The sequence below is a fragment of the Diospyros lotus genome, chromosome 6, assembly GCF_014633365.1.
Source record: "Diospyros lotus cultivar Yz01 chromosome 6, ASM1463336v1, whole genome shotgun sequence".
Taxonomy (NCBI): Eukaryota; Viridiplantae; Streptophyta; class Magnoliopsida; order Ericales; family Ebenaceae; genus Diospyros; species Diospyros lotus.
The window spans coordinates 42923464-42948658 of record NC_068343.1 but is presented as its reverse complement, the minus strand read 5'-3'; positions in this window follow the sequence as shown (position 1 = coordinate 42948658).

The following is a 25195-nucleotide window of genomic DNA, read 5'->3' as shown; positions in this document are numbered from 1 at the left end:
TAGGAATGGATGGAATGGATCTTCGTTGACTGCTTTGTCAACTATTTTCTTTCACATGTGCTTGTGAGTGTAACTTGTGTCTCTTAAGAATGTATACACGAGTAAGTGTTTGTTCTCTCTTGTTCTTATGTATATGTGGTTGTTTTTATTTTCAAAGACCTTCCATATATATTAAGAAACAAAGGTCTGACTGAAAATAGCCATTAAAGACAAGATTAGAAAACTAGGTTTCAAAACATGCAAACAGTATTTCGAAACATCACGGAAATAGACCAGGGTTTTGAAACACACACATCAGGTTTCAAAACATCCAGGCTTCCAGCTAGACTTAGCACTTAGAGACACAAACAAGTGGGAGACAAAGCCTTAAGGAATCTCATGACCATTAAGATAAAAAATTGGTCTCCACTTAACCATTTAAGAAATGAGTTTGCAGGGCATGGCTAAATAATTTTTAAAATGATTTTAAAATCTTTTTAGATTAAGCAAACATTCAACTCCCATGCTTCTTGGTTTTGAAAATATTCTGCTAACAAAATGTCAAAGGTTTCGAAACATGGATAGGAGGTTTCAAAACATACTTCAAAAGCTTCTTTCAAAACATATGTAACTCAAAACATTTAAATGCTCTGCAGATAGAGACATAGGTTTCGAAACATGATAGAGTAGGTTTCGAAACATACTGCTTAAATTCAAATAGGTTTCGAAATATGATATGCAAATATAGTAAACATTGAAACCTGGACCAAGTGCATTTCGAAACATATATAAAAACATAGCAGGCATTCACGCCAAAAACTGTTCATGCATGTCTCGAGATATGAAGGTTTATTTTGAAATATGATTTTCACAATCAAGATATTTCATTCTTAGATAGGTTTTGCATCAAACACATTTTCTCATATACCAAAAAATATGATACAACAATTCTCCCCCTATTTTTTGGTAAAGATGAAAACCTTTTGAGAAAATCAATATTATGCACTTAGTATACACATAACTCCCCCGTAAACTTATATTGGAGGTAGAAGTACAAAACTTTGAAGTGGCACATTCTCTTTTGTATTTGTTTGAAATTATATAACACAAGGATTTTCTTGTTACCCAGAGTTAGTGTTTCAAAAAATATATAGGTTTGCTCAATTTATACCAATTGTTGCTTTGGACACATACATTGCATACATCATACATTTTTTGTTAGTGTAGGTGCTCTAGACCCAATCAGATTGGGTATGTTGTACATTGACAATTGTAATCATGTTTATTATTTGAATAAGGAGTTGTTCAAATTCACAAGAAGTCATTCTATTAGTTTTTTGTTATTATTGTAATAACCGAATGAAACTAGATAGAAGTCCATATGATATATACTATGATTAATCTATAAAGATGTGAGATGATGCATCACAGTTTCTAGACATCATTAAATGTCCCAAGTCGTAACAATGTCAAGAATGGACATTAACAATTGCGTAAGACTTGTATGTGCTATGTTTTTGCTATGTGATAGTAATGGGGGTCTCACACCCATAGGCATGGGGATGCCTAGACAACTACATAGGTGACCAATGTTGGAGAACGTGTCACTTGTTATGACTCGCCATGAGAATCCATTTTGATTATATGTTGATGGTATTCTCATACGAGATGGGTGTTACTAATCCTTGAACCTGAGGTTGTCACGATCATCTCATAAGAAGACCGATATACTTTGACACTGTTTCGATGGGCCTAGATAAAGGCTGCATGTGGGTAATCGTTGGGTATATCGCGAGGCTTGTGGAGATGGGTGCATAGCCAAGATGGGACTCGTCTATCCCTTGATAGAGGATGATGTATCTATGGCACCTTCAGTGGATATTCACTTTAAATCCATGGCTATGGTGAAAGAGATCAATAAGGAGTTATTGATTCACTTTCTATTAAGTGAAGATATCCGGATGACCGAAGAAAACTCATGTGATTGTAATCAAGCAACACATCGCCATACTTGAGATCACATAAGATACATTGACGAGAGGATCGAATTACACGGTAAAAATGCTCGTGAAAGGTTATTTGCGGATTATGAATCCTTCTGAATAATTGGGTAGGCATGATGCCTCGCTAGAGGCCAATCTTGTCTTATGTATTCATACCGACACATTGCCAACATATTCGGAAGCCTAATGAGTCATATGCAATAGGCACAGTCTCTAGCTTAAACCAGGAAAGCGGACATATGGTTAAGTGGGACACTTCGGCAAGAAGTTGTGACGTCGTAGGTTCTCACGAAAAAAGAACAAATAGACGTAATGACATTGATATGACGAGGGGTCGTCATAATGGAAAGATTTTCCTAAAATGGCAATTGATTAAATTAGGAAGGAGTTTCTAATTTAATAATTTTCTATTTGTTAGAGTGGCAAATAGGAAATAAAATATATATTTGGGCTAAAGTTAATATTTGGACTAAATTGGATTTGGGCCAAATATTAAATATTATATTTGGGCTAAATTAGATTTGTGCCAAATATTAAATATTATATTTAGGATGAATATTATATTTAAACCCATAATAAGATTTGGGCCATTTAATTATATTTCTAGTTGGACTAGAATAAACCCATTTAATTAAGTTCCTAATTGAATAAATTAAATGGGCCGGCCCATATTCATTAGGGTTTAAGAAACCCTAAAGCTCCTTATAAATACCCCTTTATGGGTTGCCCAAACTAGAGAGTTTCTAGTGTAGTTTTTCAAGACTTGAAAAACGTATTTCCGTTCACTCTTCCCCGTTTCTTTTTGGCATCGATTTGAAACGTGGGCTGGAACGTCTTTTCCATTTCTTTTTTGTCCATACACAAGCCGCAAAAAAGAGAAAGAGCTAGCACTCATATTCCACTCTCCTTGCCAACGGACGTGTGCCGCGTATCACGAGTTAGAGGCCGGACACTTGGACGGCTCGAATCCGTGGACGACTCGAAAATATAAAGCTTAGATTTATTTTATTTGTATGTGAATGATTTAATTTTGACGTTGATCCAATCGCCGGGATCGAGGTAAGGTTCAAAATTTTTAAACTACGCTACTTACCCTGTAGCGATCTTGCTTTACTTTCATTTTTCTCATTTTTCACCCCCTTTTTATCATAACTAAAAAATGTGATAATCAAATTAAAACATTCATGAAGGCAAGCAAAGTACCAAATGTAAACAAATAGGAATTCATTGTTAAAGAAAACATCCAATATTTGCAAAAAGTATCTAACACAATGACACATGGATAGACGATTACAAAACATAGAAATCAACTAAAATCTAAGGAGTCGGGGAACTAGGGGAACTAGGCCTTGGGTGGCTAGCTACTAACTTTTCTAAGTTCCCTAGCTGATCCCTAAGACTGTCAAGATACTCTTTGTTTGGCGATGGTTGTCATTGACCTTGTCATTTAAGGATTGCAACTGAGTCCCAAAAGAAGCTTGGATAGCCAAAACGTCATCAAATCTCCAAGTCATGGAGGCAAAGCCATAGTGGACTGAAGCGATGCTAGCATATCGGGTGTGACTCGGGTGGAAGACCCAACTTTGGTGGCTAGAACGTCTTCGTCTTCTTCTTCCTCATCTTCTTCCTCGGCTTCTTCCTTCTCTTGGGCATCCATTTCAAAACTATATTTTTGGTGATGATGTATTATTTTGGTTTATCGTTGATTCACATCATCATATCGATATTTCATTTTCGTAGGAGATGTATGATTAAAGAGAGTAAGCCTTGATTCCGAAAGATTGGATATGTGGAAACTTAGATTTGATAAACGCTGAAAGTAAGCAATCGTAGGGAAGTGATTGCTTATGGTGAGCATGAGAATTTACCATTTTGTTGCACATAATGGAGAGAAGGTTGATTGGCTTATTATCCATAAACTTTTCCAAGAACCATAGGTCCTCGAGATAGAGTTTAGCATAGTTTCCCTTCCTTGGGTGTAAAACTTGACAAATAATAAGGTGTAGGATACAAAAATCAAATGATAAGGCATTTATATTTGTGAAAGCCTTTTTGAGATTGCGATTTCTAGAAATCTTCCTACATGCATCTAAGGATTTAAACGTGTAAGGAATGTAGATATCTCCTTGGGCTGGAATTTCCAAAAAGGTAGCTAATGAGTTAGGGCTTATTTCAAGTTCAGTATTTTGGATAAAGGTTTTAAAGTGATCAGTGTATTCATGCCCATCAAAAGAGGTTTGAGCATTTGAATAAAGGATTCGAACATAGTCCTGAAGAAATGGAACTCTAAGTTCTAGAAGTTGCAACCAATTTCTTTCTTTTAAAGAAGTGGGATAAGGAAAAATTTTCTTTTTCTAAGACATCAGTATCAAAGAGGCAACTGAGATTTACCTCTCATTTTTCAAATGATGACTTGAAGGAATGGAATGCTTATGGAGTGAGAAAATTGAAGTTGAACTCTTGGGGAAGAGGAGAAGGAAAAAGATGGCTGCGTTGACGCTTTTTGGTGGTTCTCTTTGATCTCACCATGACCGATTTGCAAGAATAGTGCCGATGTTCAATTTTAGCCGACCGTGATTCGTTTGGGTCGCAGTGAGTGAGTCCAAGATGTAAGGAGGAAGAACAAGACGGAAGGAACACAAAGAGTTTTCACGTGGTTCGGTGAGAACGATGCCTACTCTACGACTGTGCCCTGATTACTCTTCCAGAGTGGCAGTATCTGATTATTCTCTTTATTATCTCTTGTTTAACGATATTCCTGACCCCTCTTTATAATGAGGGGTGTTTACAATTGTATAAGATATAAAAGTATAAAGATGATATAATGGGGGACAAACAGTCCTTATCATCTGCATAAAACCGGGAGTGGGATCCTCATTACGAGGAGTATGGTTCGCCTCAGATAAAGTAAATGGGTCCCTACTTCTGGTTGTTCAGCAGTTTTGTTGTTTATGCGAGCTGGAGGATTTAGACCAGCGAGTTGAATGGTTGAGCCAGCGAACTAGGGGTTTTATTGAGAGCTCATTGAATCGATCGCCAGGAGCTCGCTAGAAGCCTTTCCAGGAGCTTGCATGGTTTCGCGATATGAGCTCGGATTTAAGCGATATATGGGTTTGCCCTGGTGAGCTCGCTAGGGCCTCCTAGGCCTTGAGTGATTGGGTCGGCTTGCTAAACTGGGCCTAGCCCATAAGACGTGGTGCGAGAAATACATATAACAAATAGAATGAGAGATTGAGAGAGATTTCGATTATAAGTGCAAGAGAGAGAGGTTTTGGAGGCTAGGGTTTCGAAACAAAGAGGAAATTTAGGAGGAAATAAGGGTTTGAAACCGTTCGGGTATTTATAATCCTGAATTTAGGTTTCGAAACATGGTACTTATGTTTCGAAACATACCTCTTTGGAAATGAGGTTTCGAAACATAGATCAAGTATGTTTCGAAATGACACTATCTGGAAAATAGGTTTCGAAACACGATTTTCTCAATATAGCACATGTTTTGAAACTTGAAAGAGATGTTTCGAAACTTCTTTAAGCAAAAACACTTAGATTCAAATTTTGATAAAAGCAAATCTAGAACTTGATTTCCAACAAGTTAAGGCACATCTAAAGTGTTCAAACTTTACACTCTCCAATGGTTTGGTAAAGTTATCCGCTACTTGATTGTTTGTATCTATTAATTCTGAAGCAATATCTTCTTTTTGAACATGATCTCTTAAAAGATGGTGTTGATTTCAATATACTTGGTTCTTGCATGGAATACTGGATTTTTGGATAGAGCTATTGTACTCGTGTTATCACACTTGATTGGGGTTCTTTCTAGATGAATGCCATAGTCTTCTAGTTGATGCTTAATCCATAAAACATATGTGCAACACAAACTAGCTGCTACATACTCAACTTCGGTTGAGGATAAGGCAATAGTATTTTGCTTCTTGCTAGCCCAAGACACTAAAGAGTTTCCTAAAAAGTGGAATATTACACTTGTACTTTTTCTATTGATTTTACATCCTACATAATCAGCATCTGTATAGGCCTTTAGCTTGAAATCTTTTGATTTTGCATAGAATAGACTTAAGTTTTCAGAACCTTTGACATATCTTAAGATTCTTTTAGTAGCTTTTAAATGAGACTCTTTTGGATCGGCTTGATACCTAGCACACATACCCACACTAAATATAATGTCGGGTCTAGAGGATGTTAAATATAGCAAAGATCCGATGATTCCTCTATATAGCTTTTGGTCTACTAATTTCCCTTTCTCATCTTTATCAATGGTATTTGATGAACTCATAGGGGTAGAGATAGGCTTACACTCATTCATTCCAAATTTAGCTAAGATTTCTTTTATATACTTAGCTTGACTTAGATAGGTTCCTTGAGGTGTTTGCCTAATTTGAAGACCTAAGAAATAATTCAATTCTCCCATCATGCTCATTTCAAATTCATTTTGCATTATTGAGGCAAATTCATCACATAGACTAAGATTTGATGATCCAAATATGATGTCATCAACATAAATCTGGATAATCAATATATCATTTCTTTTCTTTTTGATGAAAAGTGTTGTATCACCTTACCTCTTTCAAATCCATTTTCTGTAAGAAACTTACTTAGCCTTTAATACCAAGCTCTAGGAGCCTATTTTAATCCATATAGGGCTTTAGTAAGCTTGTATACATGATTCGGATATTTTGGATTTTCAAAATCGGGTGGTTGTTTCACAAACACTTGCTCCGAAATGAAACCATTTAAGAATGCACTCTTAACATCCATTTGATATAAGGTGAAGTTCTTGTAGCATGAGAAAGATAATAGGATTCTTATAGCTTCCAATCTTGCTACTGGAGCATAGGTTTCATCATAGTCAATGCCTTTTTCTTGACTATATCCTTGAGCAACTAATCTAGCCTTATTTCTAATGATATTACCATTTTCATTAAGCTTGTTTCTAAATACCCATTTTGTTCCAATGATAGGGTGATCTGATGGTTCAGGTACAAGACACCAAACTTCATTCTTTTGAAATTGGTTTAGCTCATCTTGCATAGCCTCAACCCATCCATCATCATTTAGAGCTTCTTGAACACTTTTGGATTCTATTTGAGAAATTAGAGCTAGATTGATATTTACTTTAAGAGAAGATCTAGTTGATACTCCTTTTCTAGGATCTCCTATGATTTCATTTTCTTTGACATAATTTCTTTCTCTTGGAAATGAAACTTCTTTTTGATTTTCAGGATTTTGAATAATGTTTTGATCTTCCTCTTCATTGATTTGAAACTGATTTATCTTATTTGAAATGACTTCTAGATCATCATCATTATTTCTTATTCTTGGATTTTCATCAAACACTATATGAATTGATTCTTCTATGACTAGTGTTCTTTTGTTAAAGACTCGATAGGCCTTACTTTGAGATGAATAACCTATGAATATACATTTATCACTCTTAGCATCAAACTTTCCTAGTTGATCTTTTCCATTGTTTAGAATAAAACACTTGCACCCAAAAGAATGAAAATACCAAATATTGGGTTTATTGTGTTTAAACAATTCATATGTGGTTCTTTTAATGATAGGCCTTATTGATACCCTATTAAGAACATAGCATGCTGTATTTATAGCTTCAGCCCAAAAATATTTTGGCAAATCATTTTCTAGTAACATAGTTCTAGACATTTCTATAAGGGTTCTATTCTTTTTTCAACAACTCCATTTTATTAGGGCATTCTAGAAACTGAGAAGTTATGATGAATTCCATTTTTTTGGAAAAAGGATTTAAATTCTTGATTCTCAAACTCTCCACCATTATCACTTCTTATTTGTTTTATCTTTAAGTCTTGTTCATTTTGAAGTCTTTTGCATAATCTAGAGAAGGCTTTAAAGGCATCATTTTTGTTTCCTAAAAATAGTACCCATGTAAATCTTGAGAAATCATCTACTATGACTAGGGTATAGGATTTTCCTCCTAAACTTTGAGTTCTCATAGGACCGAACAGATCTAGGTGAAGTAATTCTAGAGGTCTAGCTGTGCTAACTAAGTTGAGAGGCTTAAATGAAGATCTAGTTTGTTTTCCTTTCATGAAAATGTCACAAACATGATCCTTTTTAAATTTTATGTTAGGCAAGCCTCTAACTAGATGTTTTCTAGCTAGTTTATCAATTAAGTTCATGTTAGCATGTCCTAGTTTCTTATGCCATATCCAAGACAGATTTGCATTTGATGTAATCAAGCAATTTTCACGTTTAAGCACAACATCATCAAGCCAAATAACATACACATTACCATGTCTATTTCCAGAAAAAATAAGTTCATTTGATTTCAAATCATAGACATTGCATTTGTTTGATTCAAAAATGGCCTTATGACCTTTATCACATAATTGGCTTATACTTAGCAAGTTGTGTTTTAAACCATCAACAAGGCATACATTTTCAATTTTAGTTCTACTTAAACCAACTATGCCATAGCCAAGTATTTTACCTCTTGAGTTGTCTCCATAGACAACATTATCTCTTTCTTTGTAGGTGAGAGAGACGAATTGAGTCTTGTCTCCCATCATATGCTTGGTGCGTCCACTATCAAGATACCATTTCTTCTTTGCTTCCTTGGATTCCAAGCTTACCTATAAGAAATACATCATATTGGTACCTTTGGTACCCAAACCTTCTTAGGTCCGCCAATGTTAGCAATCATATCATCTTTAGCTTTTGGAATCCAAATCAAATTTAATCTATGACCATGTTTTCTGACAAAGATTTGTTTGATATGGTGTCCCTTCTTGTTCCAATAATGACAAGTCACACTTGTTTTTCTATAGAAGCTTCAATTATGATAATGATAACCAACATGTTTTTTAAATGATGGTGGCTTATATGGTACTTTTTCTTTAACAAATTTTGTTGTTGAGGTAGATGGTGTATGATTTGTATAACCTATCCCTCTTTTGTCTCCAAATGATTTTTGACTACCCAAAATCATTTCTAGCTTTTTCCTACCTTCTAAGAGTTTTTCAAATGATTCTAACAAGTCATTGTTCTTCTTTTCCAATTCTAAAAATCTAATTTTCCAGTTTTCATTCTCTTTAACTTTTTCTTCCATGATCTTTTCTAAATCAACATAAGCAATTTTCAGATCATTGCATTCCTTTTCTTTGACTATTAAAACTTTTTTCAGAACTTTATTTTTGGCTAGAATCTTATTGTATGTATCTAATAGTAAGTTATACTCACCTTGCAAAGAATTGAATGAAAATGAATCACAACTAGATGAACTACAACTTACCTTTTCTTCCCCTTTAACCATAAGACACAAGTTAGCATTTTCTTCTTGCTCGCTTGAATTTGATGAGGAGTATTCATCACCGCTTCATGTGGCTGTTTTCTTTTTCTTGCTTTTCTTGTGAATTTTGAGGAGTGTACAATCTTCCTTGATGTGTCCTGGTTTCTTACACTCAAAACACTTCATTTCATAAGTAGTTTCTTTGGAAATTTTCTTATTATCATTGAATCTTCTTTTAGGAAATTTTCCTTTTCTTATAAATTTGTTGAAACACTTTGTGAGCAAGACTACATCTTCAATTTCATCATTCGTTTAACTTTCATCATCTTCTTTGGCTTTTAATGCGAAGGATTTTAATTTTAGCTCATTTGAATCTTTTCTTTTTAGCTTAATCTCATGAGTTAACAGTGGGCCTAGTAGATCATCCATGGTAAGAATAAATATGTCTCTAGCTTCTTCTATGGCTGTGACTTTTGGTTCCCAAATAGATGGTAGGCTTCCTAAGATCTTTTGAACCTTTTCTTCTGTGGTGATTGTTTTTCTTAGAGCTTGTAAGCTAGTTACAATGTCATTAAACCTAGTAAACATTTCCTTAATAGATTCACTATTATGCATTTCAAAGTTTTGATATTCACTAGTGAGAATGGCAATTTTGGTGCTTTTCACTTTCTTTGTTCCCTCGTGTGTTACTTCTAAGTGATCCCAAATTGCCATTCTCTTTCTTTGTTCCCAATGCATTCCAAAGTTCTTTGTTCCCTCGTGCTTTTCAATTTCTTTGTTGTAGTACATGAGATAACCCTATTAAATTTAGCTGGATTTAATGCACAATGCAATATATTGACTGTTCTAGCATTTATCTCATTGGTGTGTTTTTGTTGTTCATTCCAACCACTAGTAGGGGGTTCCGATAATGTTATCGTACTAGATATACATGTATATAGATCAGTGCTTTGCATTAGGAAATACCTCATTCTCATTTTCCAATAAGTGCAGTTCGAGCCATCAAAGTACGGTGGCCTTGAGGTGTTTTGTCCTTCCAACTTGAAGTCGGTGTTGAATGCCATTTGGATCTTTTCTCTTTCGTGGTTAAACGTATAAAACACTTAGAGACCTTGCGTTCTGATACCAATTGTTAGTTCTATATAATGGCAAAATTATCCCAAGAGGGGGGGTGAATTGGGATTTGGGTAAATTTTTGATAATTTGAAAACTTTTACTTGCAGGACACTAGGTTTCGAAACCTGAAGGGTATGTTTCGAAACTAACCTTTCTATTAAGTATGTTTCAAAATATAAATGAGTATGTTTCGAAATCAAACTTATTGGCAGGTATGTTTCGAAACACACTATAGTATGTTTCGAAACCTTACTCTCTGATTTTCTTATTTCGAAACTCCTTTAGCTTTTGAAAGATGATTCTTTTGAAAGCATAAGCAACAATAGTAAGCAAGAGAAACAACGAGACAAGTGCACACGATATTTATAGTGGTTAGGCACCTGCCTATTCCACTACCTTCAAACTTTCCCACTTGAAAGATTTTCAACCACAATCACTTTTACTAGTGATCAAACGCACCAAAGGTTTTACCACGGTTCAACCTAAAACCTTACACAATGAGTTTTTATGGCTTAACTCAAATCTTCACCAAATGAGTATTTTCCGGCTAAACTCAAACCTTATAACATGTGAGTTTTAGGCATAACTCAAACCTTTCTACAATGAGTTTTAGGCTCAATTCAAGTCTTACAACTTAAACAAGATAAATAAAGTTTATGTCTTACAGCCTAGTAAATTTACGTAATGAAAACGTCTTACCAATATGGCTATACAAACCTCTTTGGTTTGAGAATAAGAGAGCTTAGTTGAAAGAGACTTTGAATGCTTTAGCTCGCTTCTCCTCTTTCACACCACACAGCACACTTAGGAATGGATGGAATGGATCTTCGTTGAATGCTTTGTCAACTATTTTCTTTCACATGTGCTTGTGAGTGTAACTTATGTCTCTTGAGAATGTATACATGAGTAAGTGCTTGTTTTCTCTTGTTCCTGTGTATATGTGGTTGTTTTTATTTTCAAAGACCTACCATATATTAAGAAACAAAGATTTGACTAAAAATAGTCGTTAGAGACAAGATCAGAAAATTAGGTTTCGAAACATGCAAACTATATTCCAAAACATCACAGAAACAGACCAGGGTCCACTACAAAAAAAATGATTTTTTACGGTCGCTTTTTTGCGACGGTTTCGAAACCGTCGCAAAATATGATTTTTGTGGCGGATTTTTTAAAATTTTGCGGCGGTTTCATAAAACCGCCGCAAAATTCAGTAAAACATGTTTTTTTACGGCGATTTCCAAAAAATCGTCGCTAAATTTAAAAAATAATTAAATAATAAAATAATTAAATTCTGTTTCGCGGCGATTTTTGAGAAACCGCCGCTAAATTCAAAAAAAAAATAGAATTAAAATTAAATTAACATTTGCGGCGATTTTCAAAAACTGCCACAAAATTCAAAAAAAAATAAATTTAGAAACGGTTTTTGAAAAATCGCCGCTAAATTCAAAAAATTAAATAATTCAAAATTAAAAATAAAATAATATTTGCGATAGTTTTCAAAAACCGCCACAAATGTTAATTTAATTTTAATTTTGAATTATTTAAATTTTTTTTAAATTTAGCGATAATTTTTGAAAATCGTCGCAAAATTCAAAAAAAATTTAAATTTAGCGACGAGTTTTGAAAAATCGCCGCTAAATTCAAAAAATTAAATAATTTAAAATTAAAAATAAAATAATATTTGCAGTGGTTTTCAAAAACCGCAGCAAAATTCAAAAAAAAATTAAATTTAGCGGCGGTTTTTCAAAAATCGCCGCTAAATTTAAAAAAAAATATTAAATAATTCAAATTTAAAATTAAATTAACATTTGCGGCTATTTTTGAAAATCGTCGCAAAATTCAAAAAAAAATTAAATTTAGCAGTGGTTTTTGAAAATCGCCACTAAATTCAAAAAATAAAATAAAATAAAATCTTAAATATTAAAATTCATTATTTTAATTAAAAAAACTAAATTTTGCTTGAGAAAATAATTAAAAACTAAATTAATAAAAATAAATATAAAATCTTAAAAATAAATTTAAAATTGCATTTAAATTAATAGTAAAATTCATTAAAAATCTAATTGAAAAAAATAAAAATAAATTTAACATAATTTTAATATATAAAATTTTAATAATTTTTAAAAAATATATAAAATATTCTTTTTTATGTTTAATCAATTAATTTATTTAATTTAACTCAATTAATTTATTTTTAATTTATTCTATTATTCTTTTAAAAAATAATCAAAATTTTATATATTTTTAATTTAAAAAATATATAAAATATATATTAAAAAATATAAAATATAATTCTAAAAATTAGTTGTTAGATTAGTATATAATATATATATGTGCATATATGTTAAGGGATTTTATTTTTAATTTATTTGAAACCGCCGCTAAAATTAAAAATTTAATTTTTTTTTATTAATTTTTGTGGTGATTTCGAAACCACTGCTAAAATTAAAAATTTAATTTTTTTTAAATTTTTAGTGGCGGTTTCAAAATCGCCGCTAAATATTATAGAAACAGCCTCTAAATCACTTATTTAGTGGCAGTTTTTAAAACCGCCGCAAAATTTAAAATTAGCGGCAGTTATTCCAGCGGTTGCTGAAAATCGCCGCTAAATGTAAAAAAAACTGCTACTAAATGCCAATTTTTTTGTAGTGGTTTCAAAGCACTCACATCAAGTTTCGAAACATCCAAGCTTCAGCTGGACTTATCACTTAGAGACACAAAAAAATGGGAGACAAAGGCTTAAGGAATCTCATGACCATTAAGATAAAAAAATTGGTCTCCACTTAACCATTTAAGAAATGAGTTTGCTGGGCATGGCTAAATTATTTTTAAAATGATTTTAAAAGCTTTTTAGATTAAACAAACATTCAGCTCCCATACTTCTTGGTTTTGAAAATATTCTACTGACAGAGTGTCAAAGGTTTTGAAACATGGATAGGAGGTTTCAAAACATACTTCAAAAACTTCTTTCAAAACATATGCAACTCAAAACGTTTAAATGCTCTGCAGACAGAGACATAGGTTTCAAAACATACTGCTTAAATTCAAATAGGTTTCGAAATATGACATGCAGATATAGTAAACATTAAAACCTAGACTAAGTGCATTTCAAAACATATATAGAAACATAGCATAACAGTGTTTCGAAACATAAAGACATGGTTTCGAAACATCATACATGAACTTGGATTTTTTTTTTCAAATACTTAGGCATTCGTGCCAAAAACTATTCATGCTTGTTTCGAGATATGAAAGCTTATTTTGAAATATGATTTTCACAATCAAGAAATTTCATTCTTAGATAGGTTTTGCATCAAACACATTTTCTCATATACCAAAAAATATAATACAACATTGAACTCATCCTCGGAGCCACTCTATGGGTTCACAGGTGATGCGGTGGTCCCTATTGGGCGAATTAGTCTACCTTTTACTGTTGGAGATGCAAATCGCCAGGCCACCACGTTGGAAAAATTCCTTATTGTAGACTGCCCTTCAGCGTACAACGTTGTCCTCGGGAAGCTTGCAATGAACGACCTGGATCTGGTCACCTCGACCAGGTCACTGATAGTCAAGTTCCCGACCCCCAATGAAGTAGGGTGCGTACAAGATGAGCAACACCTCGTAAGGAACTTCTATAAAGATGCCCTAAAAATGGGGACCAAAGGAAAGAAAGTGAATGTCATTACAAGAAGCAACCCGTGACCTGCTAGCCAAAAGGGTGTTAGCCATGATCTAGACCCTCGCGAAGTGGACTGTGACAGGACCACTGGCCCGATAGAAGAGCTCGAGGATATCCCAGTCAGCGAGATGGATGAGGAAAGGTGCCTCAAGTTGGAGAGGAATCTGGCCCCCGAGGTATAGTCCCAACTTACAATTTCCTTAAACCTAACCTCGATGTATTTTCATGGAATCACGAGGATATGGTAGGAATAGCCCTAGAGGTTATGTCGCACAAGCTTAATGTAGATCCCAGCTACAAGCCAGTATATCAGAAGAGGAGGCCAATGATTCCCGAGCGTTATGCCACTCTTAAAGAAGAAGTGGGCAAACTCTTAGCAAACGAGTTCATTAGAGAGGCTCACTACCCGATCTGGGTAGCTAACCAAGTCTTAGTAAAGAAGAAAAATGGGAAGTGGAGGACCTTTATCGACTTCACTGACATGAACAAGGCTTACCCAAAGGACAGCTTTCCTCTCCCAAGAATTGACCAGCTCGTGGATGCAATTGCTGGTCACCAGCTCCTTAGCTTTATGGATGCCTACTCGGGCTACAACTAGATCCCCATGAACCCCGGCGATAAGGAGCACACCTTGTTTATTATTGATTGGGGGCTGTATTACTACAAGGTGATGCCCTTTGGACTGAAGAATGCCGGGGTGACCTATCAGAGGCTGGTGAGCATGATGTTCGAGGCACTGATAGGCAAGATCATGGAGGTCTATGTTAATGACATGTTGGTAAAGTTAGAACAAGTGACCGATCACGTTTTTGATTTGGAGGAGATGTTCAAGGTCCTCAAAAGCTATCAGATGAAGCTCAATCCCCTTAAGTGTGCCTTTGGGGTAGCCTCTGGAAAATTTCTGGGATTTATGGTAAATAACAGAGGCATTGAAGCCAATCCGGAGAAAATAAAGGCCTTGCTCGATATGAGGTTGCCCATCTGAAAAAAGATGTGCAAAGCCTCAACGGCCAGGTCGCGGCCCTAAGCCGATTCATTTCTAAAGCAACTGATGAATGTACCCCATTCTTCGAGCTGCTGAAAAAGGCACGAGATTTCCAGTGGACAGAAGAATGTGAGTCCACTTTCCAGCAGCTAAAGGAATATATGGGACGAGCTCCGCTTCTCGCCAAACCTAAAGACGGAGAAAAGCTGATTATATACTTGGGAGTATCCTAGTATGCTCTCAATGCAACCCTCGTTCGAGGGGATAAAAAGGTGCAACACCCCATGTATTATGTCAGCAAGAGCCTGGTCGATGTGGAGACAAGGTACAAACCAATGGAAAAGCTAACCTATTGCCTGGTAATGGCATCAAGGAAGCTACGGCCTTATTTTCAAGCCCATCAGATTGAAGTCTTGACCAAGTACTCACTGAGGCAAATCTTGCAAAAGCTAGACACTTAGGCCACTTACTAAAGTGAGCCATCGAGCTGACCCAGTTCGATATAGAGTACAAACCGAGGACAGCGATAAAGGGGCAAGCATTGGCGAAGTTCATCGTTGAATTTACTAGACCAGCCGAAGAGGAACCAGAAAGCTCAGAAGGACCTTCCTAGGAGCTATATGTGGACTAATCATCAAGTGAACAGGGCACAGGAGTTAGGGTGATGCTAATAAGCCCCGAGGGCCATAGAATCCTCTATGCTCTGAGATTCAGCTTCCCAGCCACTAATAATGAAGCTGAGTATGAAGCACTGCTAGCAAGACTTCGCTTAGCAAAGGAAGTGCGAGCTGAGGCCCTGTTAATTTTTATCAATTCTTAGCTCGTTGTTAACCAAATATGGGGTGAATATCAAGCCAGGGACACGAAAAATAGCATCATACTTGCAGAAAGTACATGTGAGCTCTTGGCTTCCTTTGAGAAGTATGAGATACGCCAGATTCCCAGATCTCAAAACTCTCATGCAGTTGCACTGGCCCGATTGGTGACTGCCAAAGATGCAGAATTCTTGGGGGCCATACTAGTAGAGTTCTTGGCTACCCCAAGCACAAATCAACAAGTTGAAATGCTGTCGATTGACGTGCCCTAAGGCTCATGGCTGAATCCTATTTTGGATTACCTCCAAAACGGGAAGGTACCAAAAGATAAGTTAGAGGCATGTCAGTTGCGAGCTCAATACTGTATCTATGATAATAGACTATACAAGAGAGGGTTTTTAGCCCCGCTTTTAAGATGCATCGATGGCATTGATTGTCAAGCCACGCTCAAAGAAATCCATGCAGGCCATTGCGGTGATCATGCTGGAGCACTTTTGTTGGCACAGAAGGCACTTAGGCAAGGGTTTTACTGGCCTACGATAAAGCACGATGCCATAGAGTTCGTCAAGAAATGTGACAAGTGCGAAAGATTTGCTAAAGTCTCGCGAGCTCCACTAGCTTACCTACAATAGATGAGTAGCCCATGGCCTTTTGCTATCTGGGGAATGGATCTGATTGGGCCATTTCCAATAGCTCGCGGAGGGAGCAAATACGCCATAGTGGCTATTGATTACTTCACTAAATAGGCATAAGCCAAAGAGCTCGCATAGATCACCAACTCAAAGGTACAAATATTTACATGGGATAATATTACTTGCAGGTTCGGAGTTTCACGGCAAATAGTCACTGACAATGGAACCCAATTCACTAGCTAGCAATTCATCCAATTCTGTGAATTGCTGGGGATCCAGAAGAGTTTCAAGACCATGGATCAGCCCCAAGTCAACGGATAGGTCGAGGCTATCAACAAACACTACAAGAAAACAGTCAATTTGAAACAGATTTAGAGACGAATTTAGAGACGGATTTTGAGCCGTCGCTAAAACCTCCGTTGGTAAATTTGAGACGGATTTTGAGACCGATTAGAGACAGATTTATAGACGGATTATTTTCGTCTCTATTTGAGACGGAATATAGAGACGGATTTAGAGACGATTTTTTTCAGTCTGTGTTTGAGACGGATTTAGAGACGATTTTTTTCCGTCTCTATTTGAGACAGATTTAGAGATGGATTTTTTTCGTCTTTGTTTGAGATGGATTTAGAGACAGATTTCTCCGTCTCTGTTTGAGACGGATTTAGAGACGGATTTTTCCATCTCAAATTGAGACAGATTCAAAGACGGATTTATGGACGAAGTTTGAAAGCAATTTGAGACGGATTTTTTCTGTCTCAAAATCCGTCTCTATTTTAAATTTAATTAAAAAATAATATTCTTACAAAATTTTATATATAAACCTGTTATGCACAATATAAATAATGTATAAATATATAAACCTGATATACATAATATTAAATCCATATAATATTAAATTCATACAAGAAATCCATACAATATTAAATTCATAAAAGAAATCCATACAATATTAAATTCATACAAGAAATCCATACAATATTAATAAAACGCATCATCCATGAATAATAAAATAATACAATGTAATATCTATCCATGGCAATGACGGATCCTCTTAATGATCCGAAGGCGGTGGCGATGAAGAAGGATTATGTAATCTTTCTTCTATGGCTGATAAACGATGGTTCAATGGTTGTATAGCTGCACTAACAACTTGTTGAATTTGGTCAGCAAGTGAGATGGACGGCGACTGTGGAGGCGGTGGCGATGGTGACAATATATGATAGGAACCAGGGATAACGTATGCTTCTGATCCCATCCCATATGCATGACCCTTCTTTTTCCCGCCTACAACCTCCAACCATAATGATGTCTCATCAAAAGCTGGTTGTGAGGGCTATGCAGCAACGTCACTATCTTCTGTCGGGCCAACTACTGATGATTGTGATGATGCATCATGTTGGCACATCTGGAAGTCAGCCTGCAAGTATATACATGGAATAAGTTATACTATCAAAAATGTTAGTTAAGCATAATAGAATATAAGACACAAGTATTGTTGTATACTTACATAATTTCCTCAGATCTATTGTCAACGAATCCTGATTTATCTTTTTTTTGGTGCGTCGCAATAAATAACTCAGCCTGTGTAGGTGGGCGACCAAGTAGCTTAGACTGCAAGGGAAAAAATAAAGTATTCATGCAACCATACTTAAGTAATTAAGTATAATGAAAATAACAAAAAATATCAAATATTACTAGTCTCTTCTTATGCTCTAACATAGGGATGGAACCACAAGTATGCTTGCTACCTCTGACATCTGAAGATCGATTTTTCTTGGTCTTTTCTGATTTATTTTTAAATTCTGGAGTATTCCAATACTCCTTGAGTGCTTCAAATACAACTTCACACATCCAAGATGGGTTTTTTGGCAAGTCCCTCCTCACACGGAACAAAAGGTCAGTCAAAAGATCAGAGGCTGTCTTTTCAAAATTTATCCTTATTTGATTTTCCAATTCACTCTCCCAAGACCAATTCTTCTGTAATGTAAACAAAAGCAAAATTTAAATAAAATAAATAGTTAAATTAATCAACTGATGGTGTTATGTACTCATGAAGGGAATATGATGACTATTAATGATGGTGTTATGTTCTTTGATCCCTTAACAATCAAAACCTAACTTAATACAAGACTTTTTAATGAAAAGGAGAATTTGCTATATGTAAAGGGTTAATGTACTAGGAGCACAAGAAATTATCTTACCAAATAACATGATTGTCAATAATTGTAAGATAGTAATATTTATTGCAGTTCAAAGATAATTTACTCTATTATTTTTGAAAGCAAGGTACATTGAAGAATGTGCACAATTTATGTGGGAGAACCACACATAAATAACAAAAATTAATTAGAATAGGCAAACACAAATATGGCAAAAGTGAGGCAAATAGTTGGAGTAGCAATGGGACGCATGTAGGATTTTATTAAGGGTGTTTGAAGTTTGAACTAATATGCTTCATATAGTTCAAGACTTCAATCAAGTGGTGCAATAGAAAGGAAATGGAACGAAAAGAGAAACAAAATCACGTGATGCTAAGGACAAAAACTAACCAATCAAATCATATATTTCTCCTCATATCTTTTGCTTTCTGGCAATTATGATAATCACCATATTGCAATAATAAGCTACATTCCACTAAGTGTTCCTGTTCATATTTGCTACTTACCAATACCCTCATCTCTTTGCTTTTACCAGTAAATTCTCTCCTCGATTTTAAGTGCAATCGACTCAAAATCTTATATATATTTCATCCCTAATCAGTGTAGTAAATAGTATGACCATCTATGAGTTAAGTAATTGATTTCATTTATCCTTATATGAGAGATGATAGGGTTCAAAATTTGACCCAACTGTGAATCTAAAACTGTACAATTTAAAACACATCAATGAACCAAAAACAAAGTTTCAAGTTATCGTACGTGTCCAAGAATTTAAAAAAAAAAAAAAAACTAAAACATACTGTGCCAAAAAACTTAAATTGAGAATCCACATTCATTCTGCTCAATGGCTCGCTACACTGCCATCATAGTCGACAACTCGCTCACTCTTACCAGTATCATCTTCAATTATCTTTAGACAATTGAAGGAGAAGTACCTGCTGAAATAACAAATGATGGTTCTTCTCATAAATAGAGCAGAGGGTGTTTGAACAGGAAACCTTTAATGGTTTGGGTCCCATTAGGGTCCCCTTTTGACCCAGGCCCGACCTAACCTAGAGTCCATTAATTCTTAACCGATTCCATTACTTGCTAGATAAGGTAGTTAGTTTAGGAATGCTATTATCTTTATATATGGGGGTGCCCCACTTCATTGAAAAAATAAACAAAAGTCAGGATCATGGTTGGCTGTATATGCCATCACACTTTACAAGCTTAACTATATGCTAAGAGACACCCAGCCAAGAAAGAAAGAAAGAAATAAAGAAGTGCCTGCTATTGGGACCCACGTTGTCTTCTACACAGACTACTCACTTGTTTCAAATTCAAGTAAGTATTGCAAACATTTGCGCAAAATGACATCAGTGATATTTTATAAATTTATTAGTTTATATACTAATTTTTAGATATTTTTTATATTTGTACTGAATAGGTGACTCAAATACACAATTCAAATAATAAAGTAGTGTTCGATCAACTATTGTCACTTGCTCAGGGCCCTAACCAAAATGCAATGTCTTATAAAGGTTATGTTGTAAATGGTTTGATTTCACACTCAAGATCGTGACAATGAATTGAAAACTCAATAGTTGGCTTGTTGTGATAAAAGAAACAACAAATTTTGCAAGTGTACGAAACATAATCCAACCATTGGCAATGTTGAATATTATGACATTCTAGTGGATATTATTGAGTTGCAATATATGGGCGGAATTGAGTTATCTTGTTCGAATGTGATTGGAAAGAAGCGCATACTTGAGAAAGAGACATCAAGGTTGATGTATATGGATTTACTCATGTTAATGTCACTCGATTTTTACATACTAGTTAGTGAACAATTTATTCTTGCATGTTAAGTAGAACAAGTGTATTATGTCAAGGATATAAGGAATTCTAATTGACAAATTGTTCAAAAATCACAGCCTCACAATTTTTACAATATGCGTGTTGCTGAAATAGATGATGATGAACCATATCAACAAAATGAAACATGCATGTATCATTCAACATTCAAGCCTTGTTGAGGACTCTAATGAAGATGCTTTTACATGCCATAGAAGTGATATTCCAGCTAAAATTTCACATGATGATGATGTAACTATACAAGGAAGAAAGCAAAACAGACAAAATCTCAAGAAAATTAGATAAGGGAAGGGAAAGAAAAAAAATAATTGCAAGTGATGATGATATTGATATGTTTGAATGACTTGGTTTTATGAATTTAATGATTTGTAAGATCAAATCCGGTGACGAAGAAGGTTCACAATAAAGTTCGTGGCAGAGACCAGTTTGTAAGAACAAAAGGGAGGGAACAAGGATGGGCCACAAATATTAGGGAAATTTCTTGCACAAATATATACCAAATAGAACAAATATCAATGGTAGGATGGATATTAGTTTAGGATCTGTTTCTGCCGTCAGTTTTTGTGTGTCAACTTTTGACAATGATGAGGGGGATAAAATGACTGTTTTGCCCATACATATATGTATGAACCATTAATCTATTATTCTATGTATGAGAAAAATGATAATTTTAGCATACCGACGAAATCAAATTCCATAATTAATCAACCTTTTCTCTCTATCTATACATGTATGAACCAGTACTGAAGATGCTCGTGGCCCTCTAATTCAAGAGTAATATTTTGTTCATTTTCAATAGCAAACCAATGGGAACCAATGTTCATAAACACAACAACAAGAGTAATATTTTGTTCATAATTTCAAACTAGTGAAAATTATATAATAAATAATCTAAGTTGTTCTATTCAATTCAATTCAATTCAATGTAATGGCTGGATCCAATGTGCAGCATAATGAAGAATAGATAATAAAAAGCACTATCTGTAGAGCTCATATTTTACATATGTATGACTTCTAAAATAGGTCAAAAGCAAAAAACAAGTATGACTTCTAAAACTTTAAATAGTTTAGATAAACTAAAGTAACACATTACCTTAAATTCACCAAACCACATATTCCTGACCGTAGGGTCTGTCTTTTTCCAACTTGTGTATGGCTTCTCAAACTTACTTTCAATTATTCGTGTTATATCTCGTTTGCACCAAATGTTATCAAACCTGTTGAAACACACATTAGTTTGTGAAAACATCTACTAAAACTTTGTGCAAATAAAAATTGATTAATAAGATCAAGAATGCTTACGAGGAACCCAAGGGACGTATCATCATGCGGTTTTGAGGGGGAGCGGGGGGCGTTGATGAACCCCCAACCTCAGTGGGCGTGGAAGAAGGCCCATCAGTGTAGGAGTGAGGTGTATGTGGGCTAAGGGAATCAAATCTCACATCAAAAGGAGATGAATGTCCCCCTACAAAAATAAATAATTGTGAGGGGTTCAACATGCAAGTGATGAATAATTTAAAGATGGAGTGTAGAGTGTACCAATGTGGTCCTCACCAGCACTCTCTCTAAATTGACGACGTCGCATACCCTGACCATATGGTGTTCTTTGTGACATATCCTGTCATATAAGGAAAACAGTTAGTAGGCATGTGATGATAACTTTTAAATACTTTCACAATAAAATATGATTTATCGTGTACAAAATAGTTTATGTTATATTCATGAACCCGTGTTTAAAAATGTGTTTTTGAACTAATAACTTAAATGTAAGCATAACATTATAGTTAGTTGGCGTATGTTTAGTTGGCTATGTGATTTATGAATTATTATAAATATTTTTAATTTTACAAAATATACATTGAAAAACTAGTGACCGTAAATTATTATAAGAAAGTATATGTATATATATATTTCAATTTAAGTTCCCAATTAGCCTCATATTTTGTTAGGAGTTCACAAATAACATTATTGATATCTCTTAGTTAGATATTAATAGTTTAAAAATGAAACTCACAACATCAAACTTTCTAATCTATAAAAGGATCATACGGATTATGATAACAACTTTTAAATATTTTCGAAATAAAATATGATTTATCATATAAATCAATGGTTTATGTTATATTCATGAACTCGTGTTTCAAATTATGTTTTTTAACTAACAGATTAAATGTAAGGATAAGATTGTAGTTGTTCACTATCACCTATGTAGTTATTCCGTGTCGTCTGACTGCTCATCTTCGTCCTCCTCTTCATTCTCATCTTCATCCTCATCATCATCCTCATCATCGTCCTCATCTTCGACTTCTTCAGCGTCTACCTCCTCATCACCCGCAACAAGGTTATGATCAAATGAGTGCTCATCCACCCATTCGAATTCACCAACTTCATCTCTAAGGGTGTTGAGTTGTTCATTTACAACTGCAGCTGGCTGCACTGGCATTTCCTCATCTGCCTGATATGCATCCCTATGTCTCTCGATAGTTGGGGCATGAACTGTGCTCCTAGCCTTAACTCGAATAACCACCCACCAGTCTACCAAATTTCATTGTCGAGATGGATACGAAGCATAATAAACCTGATGCGCTTGAGAGGCAAGTATAAAAGGATCATACCGATTGTACCTTCTGTTAGCTCGGACCTCAACTATTCCATATTGATCATGTATTCGAGTCCCACGTCTAGGGGTCGGGTCGAACCATATGCAATTAAATAGCACCACTTGTTTGATTGGTAATCCTGGGTATTCTAATTGGATTACCTCTTGAAGTATACCATAATAGTCATTTTCGGGTTGCCCGTATACTGACCCTCTAGTGCAAACTCCGCTGTTTCTTGTTGACTTTCCTTGACTCCATGAATCTGTGTGAAACTTATACCCATTGATGATGTACATAGGCTATGTGCGCACCATTCTCAAGGGCCCCCATGACATGTCACGTATTTGTTGATCATTAATCTCATTCGTTGGATCATGCACCTGTGCATATGAAATACATGGCATAATTCGTATATTTGTCACAATAATAATTTCCGTAATTTAAGATAGACTTAAGTATTCCTTAAACCATTTCGGGAAATCAACCTCTATCTTCTTATCTACATCAATTTCAGTCATGTGTGGTGCATCCGCTTTAATAGAATCCACAAATAAACTGTGTTGATATAGGCCATGTTAATCATATATGCAAATGAGAAACCTAAAGCTGGTAATACCAAAGATATGAGTGATTACTTACTTAATGTATGGTTGGACCTCATCACAGTTCAGAAGAACATACAATGTGGCACGATCTATTTCTCGATCATCCAATAATCGATCTTTGTATGCACCTGATGGTCGACCAGAATGATTGAAGACGAAAAAAGTTGAATGATCTGGCGATAAGTCAACACCATAGTCATTCTGTGGACCTCGTCTGATTCTTGATTGTACATTAGGTCCAAAATAATGCGAACAAAAAGTGGAGGTTTCCTCTATGATGTATACCTCGCAAATGGAGCCCTCAACATGTGCCTTTTTTTTAACTTTACGCTTCAATGTATGCAAAAACCTATTGGGTAACAAAAATATATTAACTTAACTTTCTAGGTTACATAACAAAGGATATTGTGTAATGTTTCAATTATAATTACCTCTCAAATGGATACATCCAACGATAGTGCACTAGGCCGCCAACACGTGCCTCATAAGCTAAATGTATAAGCAAGTGCTCCATTGAGTTAAAGAACCCAAGTGGGAAAATTTGCTCCATCTTGCAAATGATTACCTTAATATTTTCCTCCATTATTTCTAACTTATCTACCCTAAGACTTGAAGAACACAGTTCCCTAAAGAATTGATCCAACTTTGCTAGAGGCTTCCATATAGGGTCTGGGAGTGCTCTCAGTGCAATTGGGAGGAGGCGTTCCATGAAAACATGACAATCATGGCTTTTCATGCCATGTAACTTTTCTTCTCGCATGTTTACACAACGACCCAAATCAGATGCATATCCATCAGGAAGTTTTAATTCGCATACCCATTCGCACACTGCTCTCCTTTGTTCCACATTGAGAGCATACCGAGCCTTTGGCTTTAAGTACTTGCCATTACCTTGTGCCACTAACTCAAGTTCTCTACGTCGACAATACTCTTTTATGTCCATCCTAGCCTTAATGTTGTCCTTTGTTTTGCCCTTCACATCAATCACGGTGTTAAAAACATTATCAAATACGTTCTTTTCAATATGCATTACATCCAAATTGTGGCGAATGAGATTTGTTTTCCAATATGGCAACTCCCAAAAAATACTTTTCCTTGTCCAATTATGGTCTATCCCATAGCCTTGCGTGCGAATTGGACCTGTTTCAATTATTTTTGGCATTGCTCAAACTCGACCCCATATTCCATCACCGCTCAACCGTGGTGGGGCCCCACCCTTCTCAATCTTATTCTTAACAAAAGCATCTCGGTTCCTTCGAAATGGGTGATTCATGGGTAAAAACATTCGATGACAATCAAAAAATGATGTCTTACGACCATGCTTCAGCGTGAATGCTTTTGAATTCTCCATGCAATACGGGCATGCTAACTTGCCCACAGTCATCCAACCTGATAGCATACAATAGGCTGGGAAGTCATTAATAGTCCACATCAGTGCAACCCTCATTTGAAAGTTTTGTTTTAGTGAAATATC